Raw genomic sequence first — 28,000 nt, 5'->3', positions numbered from 1 at the left:
TCGTTAACATAATATCTTTGTTGTGATCACCTGTTGTGGTTGACCATCCTTAACATAATATCTTTGTTGTGATCACCTGTTGTGGTTGACCATCCTTAACATAATATCTTTGTTGTGATCACCTGTTGTGGTTGACCATCCTTAACATAATATCTTTGTTGTGATCACCTGTTGTGGTTGACCATCCTTAACATAATATCTTTGTTGTTATCACCTGTTGTGGTTGACCATCCTTAAATGAATGTCAGGCTTCCAGGTTTTATCCATGGAATGGATGTGCTCCTTAGCCTTCAACCTCAGTGCTGCGATGCTGGAACCATGTTCCAGGTCCTTAGCAGAGGGTACTTATCATTGAAGCTGCAGGGGCACTGGTAGAGTGGCGGGGCCACAGACTGCACCCCCTGCATGCCCTGTACCATCCCTTGGTGCACCATGCCATGTCCTGGGGACTGTCGAGAAGCTGTGGCTGTGGCTGTGGCTGTGGCTATGGCTGTGAGAGTGGGAGTGGCTGGGGTAGGCAGGCTGAAAGTGGGGCCCTGCCCTGGGCCTGCATATCCGGGGATAGTGTGCATCGGGTTGCCGCTGGACATGGGCGATGCCAGCCAGGGGTCCAGGGTAATGGGTTGGACATGAGCCCCACATTGGAGGGCATGGGCGAGCGGTTGAAAGACAACATGGGGGAGTGGCGGAGCTTTGTTGAGTTGGAGTCCATCTTCTCCTGACGTCTCCACTTAGCCCGACGGTTCTGGAACCACACCTGGCCACGGACAGAGAGGATACCGTAGTATTAGTCTACAGTAGTCACTCGGCAGTGCACACTACATCGATGTAGTGCACACTACATCACAATAATGGTAGTAATAATGGTAGTAATAATGGTAGTAATAATGGTAGTAATAATGGTAGTAATAATAGTATTTGTAGATTTTGTTGTTGTTGATGTTTTGCTTCAAAAATGTTAAAAATGGCCTGGACTAAATTATTCAGAATTCAAATGAATTTGGTTAGAGGCTGTGTAATTTGGTTAGAGGCTGTGTAATTTGGTTAGAGGCTGTGTAATTTGGTTAGAGGCTGTGTAATTTGGTTAGAGGCTGTGTAAGAGGCTGTGTAATTTAGTTAGAGGCTGTGTAAGAGGCTGTGTAATTTAGTTAGAGGCTGTGTAATTTAGTTAGAGGCTGTGTAATTTGGTTAGAGGCTGTGTAAGAGGCTGTGTAATTCTGTGTAATTTGGTTAGAGGCTGTGTAAGAGGCTGTGTAATTTGGTTAGAGGATGTGTAATTTAGTTAGAGGCTGTGTAATTTGGTTAGAGGCTGTGTAAGAGGCTGTGTAATTTAGTTAGAGGCTGTGTAAGAGGCTGTGTAATTTAGTTAGAGGCTGTGTAAGAGGCTGTGTAATTTAGTTAGAGGCTGTGTAAGAAGCTGTGTAATTCTGTGTAATTTATTTAACCTGTGGTAAGCTACTGGTGCCTACAGGTTAAACATAGTAATTGATCCAGTTTTTAAAAAAGAAAACAGAACGTTTTGCTCCACTCCAGTTTAAAGTGCCAGTGTACCAATATATTTGACGGCAATTGTATGAGAAAATGTATGAGAAGTCTCCACCTCCTAAATAGAATCTCTCAGCCAAAGCATGAAAGCATTTCCAACATTTGAAAGGGAGAACACTTGTGTGCTGGTGGTGGTGATTATAGTAGTAGTGGTGGTAATGGTAATAGTAGTGGTGGTGGTGGTAATAGTTGTGGTGGTGGTAATAGTAGTAGTGGTGGTGGTAATAGTAGTAGTGGTGGTGGTGGTAATAGTAGTGGTGGTAGTGGTAATATTAGTGGTGGTGGTTTTGGTGGTGTTGGTTGTGGTAATAGTAGTGGTGGTGGTTTTGGTGTTAATAGTACTAGTGGTGGTGGTGGTGGTAATATTAGTAGTTGTGGTGGTGGTGGTAATAGTGGTGGTGGTGGTGAGAGTAGTAGAAGTGGTAGTGGTGGTAATAGTAGTGGTAGTAATAGTAGTAATTTGTAAGTCGCTCTGGATAAGAGCGTCTGCTAAATGACTTAAATGTAATGTAAATGTAGTAGTAGTAGTAGTAGTAGTAGGGGTGGTAATAGTAGTAGTGGTGGTGGTAATAGTAGTGGTAGTGGTGGTGGTAATAGTAGTGGTGGTGGTAATAGTAGTGGTGGTGGTAATAGTAGTGGTGGTGGTGGTAATAGTGGTGGTGGTAATAGTAATGGTGGTGGTAATAGTAGTGGTGGTGGTAATAGTAGTGGTGGTGGTAATAGTAGTGGTGGTAATAGTAGTGGTGGTAATAGTAGTGGTGGTGGTAATAGTGGTGGTGGTAATAGTAGTGGTGGTGGTAATAGTAGTGGTGGTAATAGTAGTGGTGGTGGTGGTAATAGTAGTGGTGGTGGTGGTAATAGTAGTGGTGGTGGTAATAGTAGTGGTGGTAATAGTAGTGGTGGTGGTGGTAATAGTAGTGGTGCTGGTAATAGTAGTGGTGGTAATAGTAGTAGTGGTAATAGTAGTGGTGGTGGTAATAGTAGTGGTGGTAATAGTAGTGGTGGTGGTAATAGTGGTGGTGGTAATAGTAGTGGTGGTAATAGTAGTGGTGGTGGTAATAGTAGTAGTGGTGGTAATAGTGGTGGTGGTAATAGTAGTGGTGGTAATAGTAGTGGTGGTGGTAATAGTAGTGGTGGTGGTAGTAGTGGTGGTGGTAATGGTAGTGGTAATAGTAGTGGTGGTAAGAGTAGTAGTGGTGGTAATAGTGGTGGTGGTAATAGTAGTAGTGGTGGTAATATTAGTAGTAGTGGTATTGGTTTTGGTGTTAATAGTAGTAGTGGTGGTGGTGGTAATATTAGTGGTAGTGGTAGTGGTTTTGGTGTTAATAGTAGTAGTGGTGGTAATAGTAGTAGTAGTGGTAATAATACTAGTGGTGGTAATATTAGTAGTAGTGGTAGTGGTTTAGGTGTTAATAGTAGTAGTAGTGGTAATAGTAGTGTTGGTGGTGAGAGTAAAAGTAGTGGTGGTGGTAATAGTAGTGGTGGTGGTAATAGTAGTGGTGGTGGTAATAATACTGGTGGTGGTGGTAATAGTAGTAGTAGTGGTAATAGTAGAGGTGGTGGTAATAGTAGTGGTGGTGGTAATAGTAGTGGTGGTAATAGTAGTGGTGGTAATAGTAGTAGTGGTAATAGTAGTGGTGGTGGTAATAGTAGTGGTGGTGGTAATAGTAGTGGTGGTGGTAATAGTAGTAGTGGTGGTGGTGGTAATAGTAGTAGTGGTGGTAATAGTAGTGGTGGTGGTAATAGTAGTGGTGGTGGTAATAATACTGGTGGTGGTGGTAATAGTAGTGGTGCTGGTAATAGTAGTGGTGGTAATAGTAGTAGTGGTAATAGTAGTGGTGGTGGTAATAGTAGTGGTGGTAATAGTAGTGGTGGTAATAGTAGTGGTGGTGGTAATAGTAGTGGTGGTGGTAATAATAGTGGTGGTGGTGGTAATATTAGTAGTCGTGGTAGTGGTTTTGGTGTTAATAGTAGTAGTGGTGGTGGTGGTAATAGTAGTGGTGGTGGTAATACTACTGGTGGTGGTGGTAATAGTAGTGGTGGTGGTAATAGTAGTGGTGGTGGTGGTGGTAATAGTAGTGGTGGTGGTAATAGTAGTGGTGGTGGTGGTAATAGTAGTCGTGGTTTTGGTGGTAATAGTAATAGTGGTGGTGGTAATAGTAGTGGTGGTGGTAATGGTAATAGTAGTGGTGGTGGTGGTAATAATAATAGTGGTGGTAATAGTAGTGGTGGTGGTGGTAGTGGTGGTTGTAATAGTAGTAATAGTAGTGGTGGTTGTGGTAATAGTAGTGGTGGTGGTAATAGTAGTGGTGGTGGTAATAGTAGTAGTAGTGGTAATAGTAGTGGTGGTGGTAATAGTAGTGGTGGTAATAGTAGTGGTGGTAATAGTAGTGGTGGTGGTAATAATACTGGTGGTGGTGGTAATAGTAGTGGTGCTGGTAATAGTAGTGGTGGTAATAGTAGTAGTGGTAATAGTAGTGGTGGTGGTAATAGTAGTAGTGGTAATAGTAGTGGTGGTGGTGGTAATAGTGGTGGTGGTAATAGTAGTGGTGGTGGTGGTAATAGTAGTGGTGGTGGTAATAGTAGTGGTGGTGGTGGTAATAGTGGTGGTGGTAATAGTAGTGGTGGTAATAGTAGTGGTGGTGGTAATAGTAGTGGTGGTGGTAATAGTGGTGGTGGTAATATTAGTGGTGGTAATAGTAGTAGTGGTGGTAATAGTAGTGTTGGTGGTAATAGTGGTGGTGGTAGTAGTGGTGGTGGTAATAGTAGTGGTGGTGGTAATAGTAGTGGTGGTAATAGTAGTGGTGGTGGTGGTAATAGTAGTGGTGGTAATAGTAGTGGTGGTGGTGGTAATAGTAGTGGTGCTAGTAATAGTAGTGGTGGTAATAGTAGTGGTGGTGGTAATAGTAGTGGTGGTAATAGTAGTGGTGGTGGTAATAGTGTTGGTGGTAATAGTAGTGGTGGTAATAGTAGTGGTGGTGGTAATAGTAGTGGTGGTGGTAGTAGTGGTGGTGGTAATGGTAGTGGTAATAGTAGTGGTGGTAATAGTAGTAGTGGTGGTAATAGTGGTGGTGGTAATAGTAGTAGTGGTGGTAATATTAGTAGTAGTGGTATTGGTTTTGGTGTTAATAGTAGTAGTGGTGGTGGTGGTAATATTAGTGGTAGTGGTTTTGGTGTTAATAGTAGTAGTGGTGGTAATAGTAGTAGTAGTGGTAATAATACCGGTGGTGGTAATATTAGTAGTAGTGGTAGTGGTTTTGGTGTTAATAGTAGTAGTAGAGTAATAGTAGTGTTGGTGGTGAGAGTAAAAGTAGTGGTGGTGGTAATAGTAGTGGTGGTGGTAATAATACTGGTGGTGGTGGTAATAGTAGTAGTAGTGGTAATAGTAGAGGTGGTGGTAATAGTAGTGGTGGTGGTAATAGTAGTGGTGGTAATAGTAGTGGTGGTGGTAATAGTAGTGGTGGTAATAGTAGTAGTGGTAATAGTAGTGGTGGTGGTAATAGTAGTGGTGGTGGTAATAGTAGTAGTGGTGGTGGTGGTAATAGTAGTAGTGGTGGTAATAGTAGTGGTGGTGGTAATAGTAGTGGTGGTAATAGTAGTGTTGGTGGTAATAATACTGGTGGTGGTGGTAATAGTAGTGGTGCTGGTAATAGTAGTGGTGGTAATAGTAGTAGTGGTAATAGTAGTGGTGGTGGTAATAGTAGTGGTGGTAATAGTAGTGGTGGTGGTAATAATACTGGTGGTGGTGGTAATAATAGTGGTGGTGGTAATATTAGTAGTCGTGGTAGTGGTTTTGGTGTTAATAGTAGTAGTGGTGGTGGTGGTAATAGTAGTGGTGGTGGTAATACTACTGGTGGTGGTGGTAATAGTAGTGGTGGTGGTGGTAATAGTAGTGGTGGTGGTAATAATACTGGTGGTGGTGGTAATAGTAGTGGTGCTGGTAATAGTAGTGGTGGTAATAGTAGTAGTGGTAATAGTAGTGGTGGTAATAGTAGTGGTGGTAATAGTAGTGGTGGTGGTAATAGTAGTGGTGGTGGTAATAATACTGGTGGTGGTGGTAATAATAGTGGTGGTGGTGGTAATATTAGTAGTCGTGGTAGTGGTTTTGGTGTTAATAGTAGTAGTGGTGGTGGTGGTAATAGTAGTGGTGGTGGTAATACTACTGGTGGTGGTGGTAATAGTAGTGGTGGTGGTGGTAATAGTAGTAGTGGTTTTGGTGGTAATAGTAATAGTGGTGGTGGTAATAGTAGTGGTGGTGGTAATGGTAATAGTAGTGGTGGTGGTAATAGTAGTGGTGGTGGTGGTAGTGGTGGTTGTAATAGTAGTAATAGTAGTAGTGGTTGTGGTAATAGTAGTAGTGGTGGTTGTGGAAACAGTAGTGGTGGTGGTAATAGTAGTAGTAGTGGTAATAGTAGTGGTGGTGGTAATAGTAGTGGTGGTAATAGTAGTGGTGGTAATAGTAGTGGTGGTAATAGTAGTGGTGGTGGTAATAGTAGTGGTGCTGGTAATAGTAGTGGTGGTAATAGTAGTAGTGGTAATAGTAGTGGTGGTGGTAATAGTAGTGGTGGTAATAGTAGTAGTGGTAATAGTAGTGGTGGTAATAGTAGTGGTGGTAATAGTAGTGGTGGTGGTAATAGTAGTGGTGTTAATAGTAGTAGTGGTTTTGGTGGTAATAGTAGTGGTGGTAATAGTAGTGGTGGTGGTAATAGTAGTGGTAATAATACTGGTGGTGGTGGTAATAGTAGTGGTGGTGGTGGTAATATTAGTAGTCGTGGTAGTGGTTTTGGTGTTAATAGTAGTAGTGGTGGTGGTGGTAATAGTAGTGGTGGTGGTAATACTACTGGTGGTGGTGGTAATAGTAGTGGTGGTGATGGTAATAGTAATAGTGGTTTTGGTGGTAATAGTAGTGGTGGTAATAGTAGTGGTGGTGGTAATAGTAGTGGTGGTGGTAATGGTAATAGTAGTGGTGGTAATAATAATAATAGTGGTGGTAATAGTAGTGGTGGTGGTGGTAGTGGTGGTTGTAATAGTAGTAATAGTAGTAGTGGTTGTGGTAATAGTAGTAGTGGTGGTTGTGGTAATAGTATCAAATCAAATCAAATCAAATTTATTTATATAGCCCTTCGTACATCAGCTGATATCTCAAAGTGCTGTACAGAAAACCAGCCTAAAACCCCAAACAGCAAGCAATGCAGGTGTAGAAGCACGGTGGCTAGGAAAAACTCCCTAGAAATGCCAAAACCTAGGAAGAAACCTAGAGAGGAACCAGGCTATGTGGGGTCCTCTTCTGGCTGTGCCGGGTGGAGATTATAACAGAACATGGCCAAGATGTTCAAATGTTCATAAATGACCAGCATGGTCGAATAATAATAAGGCAGAACAGTTGAAACTGGAGCAGCAGCACGGTCAGGTGGACTGGGGACAGCAAGGAGTCATCATGTCAGGTAGTCCTGGGGCACGGTCCTAGGGCTCAGGTCCTCCGAGAGAGAGAAAGAAAGAGAGAATTAGAGAGAGCATATGTGGGGTGGCCAGTCCTCTTCTGGCTGTGCCGGGTGGAGATTATAACAGAACATGGCCAAGATGTTCAAATGTTCATAAATGACCGGCATGGTCGAATAATAATAAGGCAGAACAGTTGAAACTGGAGCAGCAGCACGGCCAGGTGGACTGGGGACAGCAAGGAGTCATCATGTCAGGTAGTCCCGGGGCATGGTTCTAGGGCTCAGGTCCTCTGAGAGAGAGAAAGAAAGAGAGAAGGGGAGAATTAGAGAACGCACACTTAGATTCACACAGGACACCGAATAGGACAGGAGAAGTACTCCAGATATAACAAACTGACCCTAGCCCCCCGACACAAACTACTGCAGCATAAATACTGGAGGCTGAGACAGGGGGGGTTAGGAGACACTGTGGCCCCATCCGAGGACACCCCCGGACAGGGCCAAACAGGAAGGATATAACCCCACCCACTTTGCCAAAGCACAGCCCCCACACCACTAGAGGGATATCTTCAACCACCAACTTACCATCCTGAGACAAGGCTGAGTATAGCCCACAAAGATCTCCGCCACGGCACAACCCAAGGGGGGGGCGCCAACCCAGACAGGATGACCACATCAGTGAATCAACCCACTCAGGTGACGCACCCCTTCCAGGGACAGCATGAGAGAGCCCGAGTAAGCCAGTGACTCAGCCCCTGTAATAGGGTTAGAGGCAGAGAATCCCAGTAGAAAGAGGGGAACCGGCCAGGCAGAGACAGCAAGGGCGGTTCGTTGCTCCAGAGCCTTTCCGTTCACCTTCCCGCTCCTGGGCCAGACTACACTCAATCATATGACCCACTGAAGAGATGAGTCTTCAGTAAAGACTTAAAGGTTGAGACCGAGTTTGCGTCTCTGACATGGGTAGGCAGACCGTTCCATAAAAATTGAGCTCTATAGGAGAAAGCCCTGCCTCCAGCTGTTTGCTTAGAAATTCTAGGGACAATTAGGAGGCCTGCGTCTTGTGACCGTAGTGTACGTGTAGGTATGTACGGCAGGACCAAATCAGAGAGATAGGTAGGAGCAAGCCCATGTAATGCTTTGTAGGTTAGCAGTAAAACCTTGAAATCAGCCCATGCTTTGACAGGAAGCCAGTGTAGAGAGGCTAGCACTGGAGTAATATGATATTTTTTTTTGATTCTAGTCAGGATTCTAGCAGCCGTATTTAGCACTAACTGAAGTTTATTTAGTGCTTTATCCGGGTAGCCGGAAAGTAGAGCATTGCAATAGTCTAACCTAGAAGTGACAAAAGCATGGATTAATTTTTCTGCATCATTTTTGGACAGAAAGTTTCTGATTTTTGCAATGTTACGTAGATGGAAAAAGCTGTCCTTGAAATGGTCTTGATATGTTCTTCAAAAGAGAGATCAGGGTCAGAGTAACGCCGAGGTCCTTCACAGTTTTATTTGAGACGACTGTACAACCATTAACCTGTTGCTTCTACTCGGGACGCTTGCGTCCCAACTAGAACTCTGGAAATGCAAATGCGCTACGCTAAATGCTAATAGTATTAGTTAAAACTCAAAAGTTCATTAAAATACACATGCAGGGTATCGAATTAAAGCTACACTCGTTGTGAATCCAGGCAACAAGTCAGATTTTTAAAATGCTTTTCGGCGAAAGCATGAGAAGCTATTATCTGATAGCATGTAACACCCAAAAGACCCACAGGGGACGTAAACAAAATAATTAGCATTTCGGCGTTACACAAACCGCACAATAAAATAGAAAACATTCATTACCTTTCACCATCTTCTTTGTTGGCACTCCTAGATGTCCCATAAACACTATTTGGGTCTTTATTTCGATTAAATCGGTCCATATAAAGCCTAGATATCGTTATATGTAGACTGTGTGATAAGCGAAAAAACATAGTTTCAAAACGTAACGTCATTTTTAAAATTCAAAAAGTCGACGATAAACTTTCACAAAACACTTCGAAATACGTTTGTAATGCAACTTTAGGTATTAGTAAACGTTAATAAGCGATAAAATTCATCAGGAGGCGATGTAAAGATCATTAGCTGTCCGTCTGGAAAAATGTCCGGCTAGAAACTCAACGAAAATATCCGGTCCTAGACCATAGGAGATACGGTGCCCTGCATGTGTTTGACCAAGAAAAAACTCGAAGGGAAATGACAAGACTCTAGACACCGTGTGGAAGCTGTAGGTACTGCAACCTCAGTCAATTAATTGTGGTTCACCTTTATCAATGGGTTCAAGTAGCGCATGGATATATTTTCCCATTTTCAGTGATCAGTTTTTCCTGTGCTTTTCGATGTAAATGCCGTTCTGGTAAAGCCACAGCAGTGATTTAACCAGTTTTATAAATGTCTGAGTGTTTTCTATTCACACAGACTAAGCAAATGCATATACTATATTCCTGGCATGAGTAGCAGGGCGCTGAAATGTTGCGCGATTTTTAACAGAATGTTCAAAAAAGTAGAGGGTCGACTTAAGAGGTTAAGATTAATTGTCAGATTCAACAGAAGATCTCTTTGTTTCTTGGGACCTAGAACAAGCATCTCTGTTTTGTCCGAGTTTAAAAGTAGAAAGTTTGCAGCCATCCACTTCTTTGTCTGAAACACATGCTTCTAGCAAGGGCAATTTTGGGGCTTCACCATGTTTCATTGAAATGTACAGCTGTGAAAGTTAACATAATGTTTTCGAATAACATCCCCAAGAGGTAAAATATATAGTGAAAACAATAGTGGTCCTAAAACGGAACCTTGAGGAACACCGAAATTTACAGTTGATTTGTCAGAGGACAAACCATTCACAGAGACAAACTGATATCTTTCCGACAGATAAGATCTAAACCAGGCCAGAACTTGTCCGTGTAGACCAATTTAGGTTTCCAATCTCTCCAAAAGAATGTGGTGGTTAGTAGTAGTGGTGGTTGTGGTAATAGTAGTGGTGGTGGTAATAGTAGTGGTTGTGGTGGTGGTAATAGTAGTGGTGGTCATATCAAATCAAATCAAATCCAAATCAAATGTATTTGTCACATACACATGGTTAGCAGATGTTAATGCGAGTGTAGCGAAATGCTTGTGCTTCTAGTTCCGACAATGCAGTAATAACCAATGAGTAAACCAACTAACAATTCCAAAACTACTGCCTTATACACACAAGTGTAAAGGGATAAAGAATATGTACATAAAGATATATGAATGAGTGATGGTACAGAGCGGCATAGGCAAGATGCAGTAGATGGTATCGAGTACAGTATATACTTATGAGATGAGTAATGTAGGGTATGTAAACAAAGTGGCATAGTTTAAAGTGGCTAGTGATACATGTATTACATAAAGATGCAGTAGATGATATAGAGTACAGTATATATGTATACATATGAGATGAATAATGTAGGGTATGTAAACATTATATTAACTAAAGCTACATAACGCGAGGTGTTGCCCTAGGGGAACGCCACCTCCCCCGTTCAGCTGGAACGGTGGCGCATGGAATGCAAAAATATTCTTAGAAATATTTAACCTCCACACATTAACACATTAAGTCCAATAGCTCAAATGAAAGATAAACACCTTGTTCATCTAGCCAGCAAGTCAGATTTCTAAAATGTTTTACGGCGAAAACATAGCACATATTTATGTCAAACCACCACCAAAGACACAGCTAATTTGAATAGCCATGTTGAACAAAAGATGCAATCAACAAACGCAGGATTAAAAGAAAAATAATTCACTAACCTTTTGAAAATCTTCATCAGATGACAGTAATAGGACATGTTACACAGTACATTTATGTTTTTTTCAATAATATGCCATTTATATCCATAAATCTCTGTTTACAATGACGCCATGTTCAAAAAATGCTACTCAAATGTCCGGAGAAATGATGATAGCTCCGTCAGATAACGTCAGATAACAAGCAATACACATCATAAACTTTGACTAAATATACATGTTCTACACATAGTTAGAAAGATACACTTCTTCTTAATGCAACCGCTGTGTTACATTTATTTTTAACGTTACAGAATTCGTTCACTAGGCAATAATATGAGACGGCGCTCAGACATTAGCAATATGTCTCCTCTATGTTGGAGTCCACAGAAACACAAAATTACCACATAAATATTCCCTTACCTTTGATGTTCTTCGATCAGAAGTCGTGGAAGGAGTCATACTTACCAAAAACTGCGTTTGGCTTTCAAGTCTGTGTCTTTGGGTTATCAAACGCGACAAATTCCTGCTGAAATGCAGCCAAAATTCTAGGGGTTGCGCATCAAAACTTCACAATTACATATTATATGTCGACTGAACTGGTCAAACTAAGTGCAGAATCAAGCTTTAGGATGTTCTAAACGTGCAAAACAATTCTCAGCTCGAACAGACAAACTGACATTGTTTGGTGAATCCTGGAACAAAGAGAGCTCCAGACGCGACGCGCGCATGAGAGTACATGTATTTTCGCGTGACCCGAAGGTTTTAGCCCGCCAAAGGGTGAGGGAGCGCGCGATTTTCACAATGAAACGCCCCATTGAAAGGAGACATCGCGCTGAAGAGATAGAAACTGTTCCCAGATCCGTAGCTGGTTGGGAAGGGTGGGGGCGATGACGTCAAAGTTGGCCCAACTTTCCTGATGACAAGAGAGCGTTTGGGAGAATGGCTGCCCTGAGAGTTCTGCTTTACATAGACATAATTTGAACGGTTTTAGAAGCTTTATAGTGTTTTCTATTCAATAATAATTATTATATGCATATATTAGCAATTTTGGACAGACTTTTTTTCTGTTTACTATGGGCACGCAATTCCTCCAAAGGGGGCAGTATTCAGCCTAGCCCTAACAGGTTTTAAGTAGCATTGTTTAAAGTGGCTAGTGATATATTTTACATCAATTCCCATGATTAAAGTGGCTGGAGTTGAGTCAGTGTGTTGGCAGCAGCCACTCAATGTTAGTGGTGGCTGTTTAACAGTCTGATGGCCTTGAGATAGAAGCTGTTTTTTCAGTCTCTCGGTCCCAGCTTTGATGCACCTGTACTGACCTCGCCTTCTGGATGATAGCGGGGTGAACAGGCAGTGGCTCGGGTGGTTGTTGTCCTTGATGATCTTTATGGCCTTCCTGTGACATCGGGTGGTGTAGGTGTCCTGGAGGGCAGGTAGTTTGCCCCCGGTGATGCTTTGTGCAGACCTCACTACCCTCTGGAGAGCCTTATGGTTGTGGGCGGAGCAGTTGCCGTACCAGGCGGTGATACAGTCCGACAGGATGCTCTCGATTGTGCATCTGTAGAAGTTTGTGAGTGCTTTTGGTGACAAGCCGAATTTCTTCAGCCTCCTGAGGTTGTAGAGGTGCTGCTGCGCCTTCTTCACGATGCGGTCTGTGTGGGTGGCCCAATTCAGTTTGTCTGTGATGTGTATGCCGAGGAACTTAAAACTTACTACCCTCTCCACTACTGTCCAATCGATGTGGATAAGGGGGTGTTCCCTCTGCTGTTTCCTGAAGTCCACAATCATCTCCTTAGTTTTGTTGACGTTGAGTGTGAGGTTATTTTCCTGACACCACACTCCGAGGGCCCTCACCTCCTCCCTGTAGGCCGTCTCGTCGTTGTTGGTAATCAAGCCTACCACAGTTGTGTCGTCCGCAAACTTGATGATTGAGTTGGAGGCGTGCGTGGCCACGCAGTTGTGGGTGAACAGGGAGTACAGGAGAGGGCCCAGAACGCACCCTTGTGGGGCCCCAGTGTTGAGGATCAGCGGGGTGGAGATGTTGTTACCTACCCTCACCACCTGGGGGCGGCCCGTCAGGGAGTCCAGTACCTAGTTGCACAGGGCGGGGTCGAGACCCAGGGTCTCGAGCTTGATGACGAGTTTGGAGGGTACTATGGTGTTAAATGCCGAGCTGTAGTCGACGAACAGCATTCTCACATAGGTATTCCTCTTGTCCAGATGGCCTGCAGCCTTGCGAGGGTTAACACGTTTAAATGTTTTACTCACCTCGGCTGCAGTGAAGGAGAGTCCGCATGTTTTGGTTGTGGGCCGTGTCAGTGGCACTGTATTGTCCTCAAAGCGGGCAAAAAAGTTATTTAGTCTGCCTGGGAGCAAGACATCCTGGTCCGTGACTGGACTGGTTTTCTTTTTGTAATCCGTGATTGACTGTAGACCCTGCCACATTCCTCTTGTGTCTGAGCCGTTGAATTGAGATTCCACTTTGTCTCTATACTGACGCATAGCTTGTTTGATTGCCTTGCGGAGGGAATAGCTACACTGTTTGTATTCGGTCATGTTTCCGGTCACCTTGCCCTGATTAAAAGCAGTGGTTCGTGCTTTCAGTTTGACGCGAATGCTGCCATCAATCCACGGTTTCTGGTTTGGGAATGTTTTAATCGTTGCTATGGGAACGACATCTTCAACGCACGTTCCAATGAACTCGCTCACCGAATCAGCGTATTCGTCAATGTTGTTGTGTAACGCAATACGAAACAGATCCCAGTCCACGTGATGGAAGCAGTCTTGGAGCGTGGAATCAGATTGGTCGGACCAGCGTTGAACAGACCTCAGCGCGGGAGCTTCTTGTTTTAGCTTCTGTCTGTAGGCAGGGAGCAACAAAATGGAGTCATGGTCAGCTTTTCCGAAAGGAGGGCGGGGGAGGGCCTTATATGCTTCGCGGAAGTTAGAATAGCAATGATCCAAGGTTTTACCAGCCCTGGTTGCGCAATCGATATGCTGATACAATTTAGGGAGTCTTGTTTTCAGATTAGCCTTGTTAAAATCCCCAGCTACAATGAATGCAGCCTCAGGATATGTGGATTCCAGTTTGCAAAGTCAAATAACGTTCGTTCAGAGCCATCGATGTGTCTGCTTGGGGGGGAATATATATGGCTGTGATTATAATCGAAGAGAATTCCCTTGGTAGATAATGCGGTCGACATTTGATTGTGAAGAATTCTAAATCAGGTGAACAGAAGGACTTGAGTTCCTGTATGTTGTTGTGACCAAACCACGTCTCGTTAACCATAAAGCATACGCCCCCGCCCCTCTTCTTACCAGAAAGATGTTTGATTCTGTCGGCGCGATGCGTGGAGAAACCAGCTGGCTGCACCGACTCCACCACCACTACTAATAGTAGTGGTGGTGGTGGTGGTAGTAGTGGTGGTTGTAATAGTAGTAGTGGTAATAGTAGTAGTGGTTGTGGTAATAGTAGTAGTGGTGGTGGTAATAGTAGTAGTGGTGGTTGTGGTAATAGTAGTAGTGGTAGTGGTGGTAATAGATGTGGTAGTGGTTTTGGTGTTAATAGTAGTAGTAGTGGTTGTGGTAATAGTAGTAGTGGTGGTGGTAATAGTAGTAGTGGTGGTTGTGGTAATAGTAGTAGTAGTAGTAGTGGAAATAATAGTGGTAGTGGTTTTGGTGTTAATAGTAGAAGTAGTGGTGGTTTTGGTGTTAATAGTAGTGGTGGTGGTAATAGTAGGTGGTTTTGGTGTTAATAGTAGTAGTGCTGTGGCGTTCTGGATGAGTTGTAGGGGTTTAATGGCACAGGCAGGGAGCCCAGCCAACAGCGAGTTGCAGTAATCCAGACGGGAGATGACAAGTGCCTGGATTAGGACCTGCGCCGCTTCCTGTGTGAGGCAGGGTCGTACTCTGCGGATGTTGTAGAGAATGAACCTACAGGAACGGGCCACCGCCTTGATGTTAGTTGAGAACGACAGGGTGTTGTCCAGGATCACGCCAAGGTTCTTAGCGCTCTGGGAGGAGGACACGATGGAGTTGTCAACCGTGATGGCGAGATCATGGAACGGGCAGTCCTTCCCCGGGAGGAAGAGCAGCTCCGTCTTGCCGAGGTTCAGCTTGAGGTGGTGATCCGTCATCCACACTGATATGTCTGCCAGACATGCAGAGATGCGATTCGCCACCTGGTCATCAGAAGGGGGAAAGGAGAAGATTAATTGTGTGTCGTCTGCATAGCAATGATAGGAGAGACCATGTGAGGTTATGACAGAGCCAAGTGACTTGGTGTATAGCGAGAATAGGAGAGGGCCTAGAACAGAGCCCTGGGGGACACCAGTGGTGAGAGCGCGTGGTGAGGAGACAGATTCTCGCCACGCCACCTGGTAGGAGCGACCTGTCAGGTAGGACGCAATCCAAGCATGGGCCGCGCCGGAGATGCCCAACTCGGAGAGGGTGGAGAGGAGGATCTGATGGTTCACAGTGTCAAAGGCAGCCGATAGGTCTAGAAGGATGAGAGCAGAGGAGAGAGAGTTAGCTTTAGCAGTGCGGAGTGCCTCCGTGATACAGAGAAGAGCAGTCTCAGTTGAATGACTAGTCTTGAAACCTGACTGATTTGGATCAAGAAGGTCATTCTGAGAGAGATAGCGGGAGAGCTGGCCAAGGACGGCACGTTCAAGAGTTTTGGAGAGAAAAGAAAAAAGGGATACTGGTCTGTAGTTGTTGACATCGGAGGGATCGAGTGTAGGTTTTTTCAGAAGGGGTGCAACTCTCGCTCTCTTAAAGACGGGAGGGACGTAGCCAGCGGTCAGGGATGAGTTGATGAGCGAGGTGAGGTAAGGGAGAAGGTCACCGGAAATGGTCTGGAGAAGAGAGGAGGGGATAGGGTCAAGCGGGCAGGTTGTTGGGCGGCCGGCCGTCACAAGACGCGAGATGTCATCTGGAGAGAGAGGGGAGAAAGAGGTCAGAGCACAGGGTAGGGCAGTGTGAGCAGAACCAGCGGTGTCGTTTGACTTAGCAAACGAGGATCGGATGTCGTCGACCTTCTTTTCAAAATGGTTGACGAAGTCATCTGCAGAGAGGGAGGAGGGGGGGGGGATTCAGGAGGGAGGAGAAGGTGGCAAAGAGCTTCCTAGGGTTAGAGGCAGATGCTTGGAATTTAGAGTGGTAGAAAGTGGCTTTAGCAGCAGAGACAGAGGAGGAAAATGTAGAGAGGAGGGAGTGAAAGGATGCCAGGTCCGCAGGGAGGCGAGTTTTCCTCCATTTCCGCTCGGCTGCCCGGAGCCCTGTTCTAATAGTAGTAGTGGTGGTGGTTTTGGTGGTAATAGATGTAGTAGTGGTAGTGGTTTTGGTGTTAATAGTAGTAGTAATGGTGGTGGTAATATTAGTAGTAGTAGTAGTAGTAGTAGTAGTAGTAGTAGTAGTGGTAATAGTAGTGGTGGTAATAGTAGTGGCGGTGGTGCTAATAGTAATAGTGGTGGTGGTAATAGTGGTAGTAGTGTTGGTAACAGTAGTGGTTGTAATGGTAATAGTAGTGGTAGTAGTGAGGGTTATGATAATAATTGTAGTAGTGGTTGTGGTGGTGTGGTAATAGTAGCAGTGGTGGTGGTGTTGGTTGTGGTAATAGATGTAGTAGTGGTAGTGGTTTTGGTGTTAACAGTAGTAGTTGTTGTGGTGTCGGTAATAGTAGTAGTGGTGGTGGTAATAGTAGTGGTGGTGGTAATAGTGGTGGTGGTGGTGGTAATAGTAGTGGTGGTGGTAATAGTAGTGGTGGTGGTAATAGTAGTGGTGGTGGTAATAGTAGTGGTGGTGGTAATAATAGTAGTAGTGGTAATAGTAGTGGTGGTGGTAATAATAGTAGTGGTGGTAATAGTAGTAGTGGTGGTAATAATAGTAGTAGTGGTGGTGGTAATAATAGTAGTGGTGGTAATAGTAGTGGTGGTAATAGTAGTGGTGGTGGTGGTAATAGTAGTGGTGGTAATAGTAGTGGTGGTGGTAATAGTAGTGGTGGTGGTGGTAATAGTAGTGGCGGTGGTGCTAATAGTAATAGTGGTGGTGGTAATAGTGGTAGTGGTGTTGGTAACAGTAGTGGTTGTAATGGTAATAGTAGTGGTAGTAGTGAGGGTTATGATAATAATTGTAGTAGTGGTTGTGGTGGTGTGGTAATAGTAGCAGTGGTGGTGGTGTTGGTTGTGGTAATAGATGTAGTAGTGGTAGTGGTTTTGGTGTTAACAGTAGTAGTTGTTGTGGTGTCGGTAATAGTAGTAGTGGTGGTGGTAATAGTAGTGGTGGTGGTAATAGTGGTGGTGGTGGTGGTAATAGTAGTGGTGGTGGTAATAGTAGTGGTGGTGGTAATAGTAGTGGTGGTGGTAATAATAGTAGTAGTGGTAATAGTAGTGGTGGTGGTAATAATAGTAGTGGTGGTAATAGTAGTAGTGGTGGTAATAATAGTAGTAGTGGTGGTGGTAATAATAGTAGTGGTGGTAATAGTAGTGGTGGTAATAGTAGTGGTGGTGGTGGTAATAGTAGTGGTGGTAATAGTAGTGGTGGTGGTAATAATAGTAGTAGTGGTAATAGTAGTGGTGGTGGTAATAATAGTAGTGGTGGTAATAGTAGTAGTGGTGGTAATAATAGTAGTAGTGGTGGTGGTAATAATAGTAGTGGTGGTAATAGTAGTGGTGGTGGTAATAGTAGTGGTGGTGGTGGTAATAGTAGTGGCGGTGGTGCTAATAGTAATAGTGGTGGTGGTAATAGTGGTAGTAGTGTGGTGGTAATAGTAGTGGTTGTAATGGTAATAGTAGTGGTAGTAATGATGGTGGATAATAATTGTAGTAGTGGTTGTGGTAGTGTAGTAATAGTAGTTGGTGGTGGTGTTGTTTTGGTAATATGTAGTAGTGGTAGTGGTTTTGGTGTTAACAGTAGTAGTTGTTGTGGTGTCGGTAATAGTAGTAGTGGTGGTGGTAATAGTAGTGGTGGTGGTAATAGTGGTGGTGGTGGTGGTGGTAATAGTAGTGGTGGTGGTAATAGTAGTGGTGGTGGTAATAATAGTAGTGGTGGTAATAGTAGTGGTGGTGGTAATAGTAATGATGGTAGTAATAGTATTAGTAGTGGTAATATTAGTAGTAGAAATAGTAGTTGTAGAAGTGGTGGTAATATTAGTAGTAGTAGTGGTGGTGATGGTGGTGGTAATAGTAGTAGTAGGGTTGGTGGTAGTACTAGTCGTAGTGGTGGTGGTACTTGTAGTAATGGGGGTGGTGGTGGTTGTAGTGGTAGAAGGGCCAGTAGTAATGCTAGTCTAGTAATAGTTGACAGCCAAGGGCTCCATACCTGGACATTATTATTAGTGTATAGTAGTAGTATCAGATAGGTAGAGACTCAATACAGTATTATTAGTGTATAGTGATTTTAATAGTAGTATCAGATAGGTAGAGACTCAATAAGGTATTATTAGTGTATAGTAGTAGTAGTATCAGATAGGTAGAGACTATACAGTATGATTAGTGTATAGTAGTAGTATTATTAGATAGGTAGAGACTCAATACAGTATTATTAGTATATAGTGATAGTAATAGTAGTATCAGATAGGTAGAGACTCAATAAGGTATTATTAGTGTATAGTAGTAGTAGTATTAGATAGGTAGAGACTATACAGTATAGTCAGTGTATACAGTGTATACTGTGTATAGTAGTAGTAGTAGTATTAGATAGGTAGAGACTATACAGTATTATTAGTGTATAGTAGTAGTATTATTAGATAGGTAGAGACTCAATACAGTATTATTAGTGTATAGTAGTAGTAGTATCAGATAGGTAGAGACTCAAGAAAGTATTATTAGTATATAGTGATAGTAATAGTAGTACTTGTAGTAATGGGGGTGGGGGTGGTTGTAGTGGTAGAAGGGCCAGTAGTAATGCTAGTCTAGTAATAGTTGACAGCCAAGGGCTCCATACCTGGACAGTATTATTTGTGTATAGTAGTAGTATTAGATAGGTAGAGACTCAATACAGTATTATTAGTGTATAGTAGTAGTATTAGATAGGTAGAGACTCAATACAGTATTATTAGTGTATAGTAGTAGTAGTATTAGATAGGTAGAGAATATACAGCATTATTAGTGTATAGTAATAGTATTATTAGATAGGTAGAGACTCAATACAGTATTATTAGTGTATAGTAGTAGTATTAGATAGGTAGAGACTATACAGTATTATTAGTGTATAGTAGTAGTATTATTAGATAGGTGGAGGTGGCATACCTGGACACGGACCTCAAGGAGGTTGACCTTCATGGCCAGGAGCTCCCGGCTGTAGACGTCAGGGTAGTGGGACTTCTCAAAGGCCTTCTCCAACTCATGGAGCTGGAAGGTGGTGAATGTGGTGCGGTTACGCCGGTGCTTCTTCCTAGGGCGGTCCTCCTCTGGAGGCTCGGGGGACTTTTCCCCGCTGCCCACCCCCTTCTGGAGATCTCCCAGGTCCCCGTCACACTCATCCCTGGAGAAAAGGCCCGACTCTGAAGAGGAGACAGTCGAACAGGAGGGACGTGTGTGTTTAGGTATCTGTCTTCTTGCGCTCGGTTCCTTCGGCAGTGCCGCCAGCTCTACTTACCAAAAGGTGACCTAATATGCAGCTCTTTCTACGGGTGATCTCATAGTCCCATGGGGACAGATGCCACCTGTTAAACCTGAGTGTTCTCATGTGGGAATAGACAGCTCTAATCTACACCAAGACTGTACTTGTCCTCTGCACCGCCCCAACAGGGTGAGGTTGAAGCCCCACTACACATGGCTGATGGATGGTAGAAAACAGGGTGAGGTTGAAGCCCCACTACACATGGCTGACGGATGGTAGAAAACAGGGTGAGGTTGAAGCCCCACTACACATGGCTGATGGATGGTAGAAAACAGTGAGGTTGAAGCCCCACTACACATGGCTGATGGATGGTAGAAAACAGGGTGAGGTTGAAGCCCCTCTACACATGGCTGATGGATTGTAGAAAACACGGTGAGGTTGAAGCCCCACTACACATGGCTGACGGATGGTAGATCTAATCCGAGTTTGTTAATTTATTAATCCAAATCAATTGAGGCTCAAGATTATCATCAGATCGTTGACTTGGTAACAAACATGTGAGGCAGGAAAAGTGGTCTCCTTAAGCCACTATGCTGTAATGTTGCAGTAATAGAAGGATATAATGTTATGTTCTAATAAACAAAATACTTGGTACACCAGTCCCTTATTCATCCCAGCCAGGCCTACTTAGTCAGTCAGTTGATATCCAACCTGTTATTTCTTATCCAAGCCTGGTCCTAGATCTGGTTGTGTAAAAGTGGAAACGTTAAAGCTATACTGTAGTGATAAACTGTAGCCTCTGAATCTTGAGAAAATGACAATCTAAGCACAGTGTGCTTTCAATTGTCCCTGCCTTTCCTCCTGGATGAGGTCAGCACCGTGGCTTTCAACTGTCCCTGCCTTTCCTCCTGGATGAGGTCAGCACCGTATGCTTTCAACTGTCCCTGCCTTTCCACCTGGATGAGGTTAGCACCGTATGCTTTCAACTGTCCCTGCCTTTCCTCCTGGATGAGGTCAGCACCGTGTGCTTTCAACTGTCCCTGCCTTTCCTCCTGGATGAGGTTAGCACCGTATGCTTTCAACTGTCCCTGCCTTTCCTCCTGGATGAGGTTAGTGCCGTGTGCTTTCAACTGTCCCTGCCTTTCCTCCTGGATGAGGTCAGCACCGTGTGCTTTCAACTGTCCCTGCCTTTCCTCCTGGATGAGGTCAGCACCGTATGCTTTCAACTGTCCCTGCCTTTCCTCCTGGATGAGGTCAGCACCGTATGCTTTCAACTGTCCCTGCCTTTCCTCCTGGATGAGGTCAGCGCCGTATGCTTTCAACTGTCCCTGCCTTTCCTCCTGGATGAGGTTAGCGCCGTATGCTTTCAACTGTCCCTGCCTTTCCTCCTGGATGAGGTTAGCGCCGTATGCTTTCAACTGTCCCTGCCTATCCTCCTGGATGAGGTTAGCGCCGTATGCTTTCAACTGTCCCTGCCTTTCCTCCTGGATGAGGTCAGCACCGTATGCTTTCAACTGTCCCTGCCTTTCCTCCTGGATGAGGTTAGTGCCGTGTGCTTTCAACTGTCCCTGCCTTTCCTCCTGGATGAGGTCAGCGCCGTATGCTTTCAACTGTCCCTGCCTTTCCTCCTGGATGAGGTTAGCACCGTATGCTTTCAACTGTCCCTGCCTTTCCTCCTGGATGAGGTCAGCACCGTATGCTTTCAACTGTCCCTGCCTTTCCTCCTGGATGAGGTTAGCACCGTATGCTTTCAACTGTCCCTGCCTTTCCTCCTGGATGAGGTCAACCGTGTGCCAACTGTCCCTGCTTTCCTCCTGGATGAGGTCAGCACCGTGTGCTTTCAACTGTCCCTGCCTTTCCTCCTGGATGAGGTCAGCACCGTAATCCCTGCCTTTCCTCCTGGATGAGGTCAGCGCCGTATGCTTTCAACTGTCCCTGCCTTTCCTCCTGGATGAGGTCAGCACCGTATGCTTTCAACTGTCCCTGCCTTTCCTCCTGGATGAGGTCAGCACCGTATGCTTTCAACTGTCCCTGCCTTTCCACCTGGATGAGGTTAGCACCGTTGCTTTCAACTGTCCCTGCCTTTCCTCCTGGATGAGGTCAGCACCGTGTGCTTTCAACTGTCCCTGCCTTTCCTCCTGGATGAGGTTAGCACCGTATGCTTTCAACTGTCCCTGCCTTTCCTCCTGGATGAGGTTAGTGCCGTGTGCTTTCAACTGTCCCTGCCTTTCCTCCTGGATGAGGTCAGCACCGTGTGCTTTCAACTGTCCCTGCCTTTCCTCCTGGATGAGGTCAGCACCGTATGCTTTCAACTGTCCCTGCCTTTCCTCCTGGATGAGGTCAGCACCGTATGCTTTCAACTGTCCCTGCCTTTCCTCCTGGATGAGGTCAGCGCCGTATGCTTTCAACTGTCCCTGCCTTTCCTCCTGGATGAGGTTAGCGCCGTATGCTTTCAACTGTCCCTGCCTTTCCTCCTGGATGAGGTTAGCGCCGTATGCTTTCAACTGTCCCTGCCTATCCTCCTGGATGAGGTTAGTGCTTTCAACTGTCCCTGCCTTTCCTCCTGGATGAGGTCAGCACCGTATGCTTTCAACTGTCCCTGCCTTTCCTCCTGGATGAGGTTAGTGCCGTGTGCTTTCAACTGTCCCTGCCTTTCCTCCTGGATGAGGTCAGCGCCGTATGCTTTCAACTGTCCCTGCCTTTCCTCCTGGATGAGGTTAGCACCGTATGCTTTCAACTGTCCCTGCCTTTCCTCCTGGATGAGGTCAGCACCGTATGCTTTCAACTGTCCCTGCCTTTCCTCCTGGATGAGGTCAGCACCGTGTGCTTTCAACTGTCCCTGCCTTTCCTCCTGGATGAGGTCAGCACCGTGTGCAACTGTCCCTGCCTTTCCTCCTGGATGAGGTCAGCACCGTATGCTTCTACTGTCCCTGCCTTTCCTCCTGGATGAGGTCAGCGCCGTATGCTTTCAACTGTCCCTGCCTTTCCTCCTGGATGAGGTCAGCACCGTTTTTCAACTGTCCCTGCCTTTCCTCCTGGATGAGGTTAGCACCGTATGCTTTCAACTGTCCCTGCCTTTCCTCCTGGATGAGGTTAGCACCGTATGCTTTCAACTGTCCCTGCCTTTCCTCCTGGATGAGTTTAGCACTGTATGCTTTCAACTGTCCCTGCCTTTCCTCCTGGATGAGGTTAGCACCGTATGCTTTCAACTGTCCCTGCCTTTCCTCCTGGATGAGGTTAGCACCGTATTTTCAACTGTCCCTGCCTTTCCTCCTGGATGAGGTTAGCGCCGTATGCTTTCAACTGTCCCTGCCTTTCCTCCTGGATGAGGTTAGCCCTGCCTTTCCTCCTGGACAGCACTGTATGCTTTCAACTGTCCCTCCTTTCCTCCTGGATGAGGTCTGTCCTGTCCCTGCCTTTCCTCCTGGATGAGGTTAGCATGCTTTCAACTGTCCCTGCCTTTCCTCCTGGATGAGGTGCTTTCAACTGTCCCTGCCTTTCCTCCTGGATGAGGTTAGCACCGTATGCTTTCAACTGTCCCTGCCTTTCCTCCTGGATGAGGTTAGCACCGTATGCTTTCAACTGTCCCTGCCTGTCCTCCTGGATGAGGTCAGCACCGTATGCTTTCAACTGTCCCTGCCTTTTCTCCTGGATGAGGTCAGCACCGTATGTCCCTGCCTTTTCAAACTGTCCCTGCCTTTCCTCCTGGATGAGGTCAGCACCGTATGCTTTCAACTGTCCCTGCCTTTCCTCCTGGATGAGGTCAGCACCGTAGCCCTGCCTTTCCTCCTGGATAGGTTAGCTTTCAACTGTCCCTGCCTTTCCTCCTGGATGAGGTCAGCACCGTGTGCTTTCAACTGTCCCTGCCTTTCCTCCTGGATGAGGATAGCACCGTGCTTTCAACTGTCCCTGCCTTTCCTCCTGGATGAGGTCAGCACCGTATGCTTTCAACTGTCCCTGCCTTTCCTCCTGGATGAGGTTCGCACCGTATGCTTTCAACTGTCCCTGCCTTTCCTCCTGGATGAGGTTAGCGCCGTATGCTTTCAACTGTCCCTGCCTTTCCTCCTGGATGAGGTCAGCGCCGTATGCTTTCAACTGTCCCTGCCTTTCCTCCTGGATGAGGTTAGCACCGTATGCTTTCAACTGTCCCTGCCTTTCCTCCTGGATGAGGTATGCTTTCAACTGTCCCTGCCTTTCAACTCCTGGATGAGGTCAGCAACTGTCCCTGCCTTTCCTCCTGGATGAGGTTAGCTTTCAACTGTCCCTGCCTTTTCTCCTGTCCCTGCCTTTTCTCCTGGATGAGGTCAGCACCGTATGCTTTCAACTGTCCCTGCCTTTTCTCCTGGATGAGGTCAGCACCGTATGCTTTCAACTGTCCCTGCCTTTCCTCATCCTCCTGGATGAGGTAAACTAAGTAAACATTGACTACTCATTTTACTGTGGAGAAGTGAAAGTCTTGGATATAATTCTTATATGAACTGCTATTTCACTGATGTTGTTGCTGAATATGTTATAGATGTTTATGAGCAGTTATTAGTGCCTATGTTGTCCATTATAATGCATTATGCATGTCTCATAAGAGGGTATTCATAGGAAGTGTTACCTTCATTTAACTAGGCAAGTCAATTAAGAACAAATTCTTACTGCCTTGTTCGGGGGCAGAACGACAGATTTTTACCTTGTCAACTCGGGGATTCGATCTAGCAACCTTTCGGTTGGCTCAACTCTCTAACCACTAGGCTACCTACTGGTTACTGGCCCAACTCTCTAACCACTAGGCTACCTGCTGGTTACTGGCCCAACTCTCTAACCACTAGGCTACCTGCTGGTTACTGGCCCAACTCTCTAACCACCAGGCTACCTGCTGGTTACTGGCCCAACTCTCTAACCACTAGGCTACCTGCTGGTTACTGGCCCAACTCTCTAACCACTAGGCTACCTGCTGGTTACTGGCCCAACTCTCTAACCACTAGGCTACCTGCTGGTTACTGGCCCAACTCTCTAACCACTAGGCTACCTGCTGGTTACTGGCCCAACTCTCTAACCACTAGGCTACCTGCTGGTTACTGGCCCAACTCTCTAACCACTAGGCTACCTGCTGGTTACTGGCCCAACTCTCTAACCACTAGGCTACCTGCTGGTTACTGGCCCAACTCTCTAACCACTAGGCTACCTGCTGGTTACTGGCCCAACTCTGTAACCACTAGGCTACCTGCTGGTTACTGGCCCAACTCTCTAACCACTAGGCTACCTGCTGGTTACTGGCCCAACTCTCTAACCACTAGGCTACCTGCTGGTTACTGGCCCAACTCTCTAACCACTAGGCTACCTGCCGCCCTTTACCTTGTCTTCATGTGATAAACAACATCACCTAATCAATCAATGAATGAACCTATAAATCAATAACAACCTATGTACTGACCGTGAAAGGCAGAGTGCTGGGTGCTGTCCTCCAGGCTGGCCAGGTATCTGTAGGGGTCTGACTGGCCCTGCTTCCCCTGGTGGTCCTCCAGGCTGGCCAGGTATCTGTAGGGGTCTGACTGGCCCTGCTTCCCTGGTGGTCCTCCAGGCTGGCCAGGTATCTGTAGGGGTCTGACTGGCCCTGCTTCCCCTGGTGGTCCTCCAGGCTGGCCAGGTATCTGTAGGGGTCTGACTGGCCCTGCTTCACCTGGTGGTCCTCCAGGCTGGCCAGGTATCTGGGGGTCTGACTGGCCCTGCTTCCCTGGTGGTCCTCAGTGACCACCTCATGGGTCCGTTCGGACCCTACGGGAGTGAGCAGGAGGTACTGGTCCTTACTGAAGCCCAGGATCAGGTCAGTGCTGCGGAGCCGGCCTCCCCCGCTTGACCCTCCTCCCGTCACCATGTCATTGTCTGGTGGCAGGCAGCCATCGTTCATTATTCCCAAGGTATCCATTGACAAATATGTCCAAGAAAAGCAGTATGTTGTCAAAGAGCACTTTGATGGGGGATGCAGATCTGTCTGTCCTTGGACTTCCTGTCAGTCTGCAAAACAGGGAAAGTTAGACACGGTGATCTCATGAACACAGGGTTTTGCAGAACGGTTCTGTTGTGAAAGTGCACATGTGCCACTTGCACATGCCTCTTGCTGATATTGTGTCGTAGCCCTTTCCTGCAGTCGAATGACCAGAAATGCCGTCTAGTGGCCTCAAGGGTGGAATGTTATTCATATTTTTCATAATTAGTTAACATATTATTATTTTTTACGCACCGAAAATCCAGTGTTTTTATGTCAAACGGTTTTGTTATATTTCAGTCTTCTGTGATGTATATAAAATGTAATATTGGGATGCAAACTCAAAATGTAATACATTTAAACTCTATATATGACATGGTGCAGGTGTCTTCCTTTTTTTAAACCCATAACCATGTGTGTGAGGTTTTATACTTTTGTTTCAAAGTATATTTGTTTAAGACTACCAAGAATCACTGTGTGACACTGATTTAGCCCACTGCAGTAAAAGGTTATGCAATGACATATTGGTTGTAATGCATATTACTACGGTAACAATCAAGTTCCCTTCAGTTGGAAAACATTTGGGTATATTTGACGCTGATATGAACAATTCACATCTGATACTACTTGACATTTATTCATTATGTTCAATGCATGAAGGTACCTGGACTTATTTCTGTATCTTGCTTTGTCACATGTGCACTGGTTCGCATTAACATTTCATAAAAACAACGTCAATTTGCCAGTTAGTTAAAAAATCTGATCTGAAATTATCAACATGTGTTTATCAAATTATATGTTATGTACAGCTAGCTACATTTATCAACAAGACCAAATCATATGTTATGTACAGCTAGCTACATTTATCAACAAGACCAAATCATATGTTATGTACAGCTAGCTACATTTATCAACAAGACCAAATCATATGTTATGTACAGCTAGCTACATTTATCAACAAGACCAAATCATATGTTATGTACAGCTAGCTACATTTATCAACAAGACCAAATCATATGTTATGTACAGCTAGCTACATTTATCAACAAGACCAAATCATATGTTATGTACAGCTAGCTACATTTATCAACAAGACCAAATCATATGTTATGTACAGCTAGCTACATTTATCAACAAGACCAAATCATATGTTATGTACAGCTAGCTACATTTATCAACAAGACCAAATCATATGTTATGTACAGCTAGCTACATTTATCAACAAGACCAAATCATATGTTATGTACAGCTAGCTACATTTATCAACAAGACCAAATCATATGTTATGTACAGCTAGCTACATTTATCAACAAGACCAAATCATATGTTATGTACAGCTAGCTACATTTATCAACAAGACCAAATCATATGTTATGTACAGCTAGCTACATTTATCAACAAGACCAAATCATATGTTATGTACAGCTAGCTACATTTATCAACAAGACCAATAAAGTATGGAATGGACCAGTTGAAAGATGAAACCGTAAATCTTTGACCCTTGAAACATAGGTCTATTAATAAATACTGTAGTTACTTTCCCCCCCCCAAAACATCTAAATCTGTCTTTTATTTTATTTTTAATTTTTAAGAAGAGACAATAGATGTATTCAAATGAAGTAGCCTATACCTTTTGCCATTGGAAAAACAGACTGCAATGAAATGAACATTTATTTGAACAATAATGATATCTTCAACAACAAATAGTAGTTGTAACTAAGTGGTAGTAGTACTATCAACTCCAAATAAACAGCAATAATATCAGTAGCAGCATGTGTAAATATACTTACCTCTATCCAGGTAACTTACAGTACACACATCCTCTTCCAATGCTGAGCCGTGCATTGTGGTTCCTCTATCTGACAAGTTGTAAATGACAGCAGATGGGAGTTCTGGTAGCAATGCACCTAGTCCTCCCAACCAGCTAAGTCCTCGAAAGTCTGTAAGCATATACGTGAGCAATGTAATAAGTACTGAAATGCTCTGTAACAAGGCAGGGAGTTCCTCCCTCTTGGCTGCCTGCCCTAATCTTGTGGCCCAGTTGGAGGAGGTAAGGTCAACGTTGTAGCTTCTAAGATCTTCAGGTGTGTCATCTTTTTACCAGTTTCTCACAGCAGGAAATTAATCCTACATCAACAGGAAATGGGAATTATAATGAATGGACATTTTTGGAAGGGTTGATAAAAAAATTTGTTAGGGTAAATCAAGTCTGATATTTTAAAGTAGAAATTACAAACTTTGGTAGCCTCTTTAAAATGTTGAATAAAGTACAAGTTTGCATTTCCTGCTGTGCAGTGACCAAATTAAGATAGCACATACAGATAGGTATTAGCACCCTTGATAAAGATGAGCCAAAAAGACAGTATAAAATAATAATAAAAATACTGAGATAAACTATATATACAAAAGTATGTGGACGCCCCTTCAAATGATTGGAGTCGGCTATTTCAGCCAAAAAATGTTGCTGACAGGTGTATAAAAATCAAGCACACGGCCATGCAATCTCCATAGACAAACATTGGCAGTAGAATGGCCTCACTGAAGAGTTCAGTGACGTTCAACGTTGCACCGTCATAGGATGCCACCTTTCCAACAAGTCAGTTTGTCAAACTTCTGCTAGAGCTCCCTCGGTCAACTGTGTTGTTCTTGTGAAGTGGAAACGTCTAGGACCAATAACGGTTCAGCGAGTAGCG

General features: G+C 44.7%; 1 pseudogene; it reads right to left on the bottom strand.

Annotated features, from left to right (window-relative positions):
* Positions 1 to 208: 208 nt before the first annotated feature.
* Positions 209 to 27,236, bottom strand: LOC135568924 (retinal homeobox protein Rx1-like; annotated as a pseudogene).
* Between the last annotated feature and the right edge of the window lie 764 nt (positions 27,237 to 28,000).

This window comes from Oncorhynchus nerka, unplaced genomic scaffold (genome assembly GCF_034236695.1).
Source record: "Oncorhynchus nerka isolate Pitt River unplaced genomic scaffold, Oner_Uvic_2.0 unplaced_scaffold_1327, whole genome shotgun sequence".
NCBI lineage: Eukaryota > Metazoa > Chordata > Actinopteri > Salmoniformes > Salmonidae > Oncorhynchus > Oncorhynchus nerka.
Note: the sequence above shows the minus strand (reverse complement) of the source record. Positions and strands in the feature narration are given on the sequence as shown.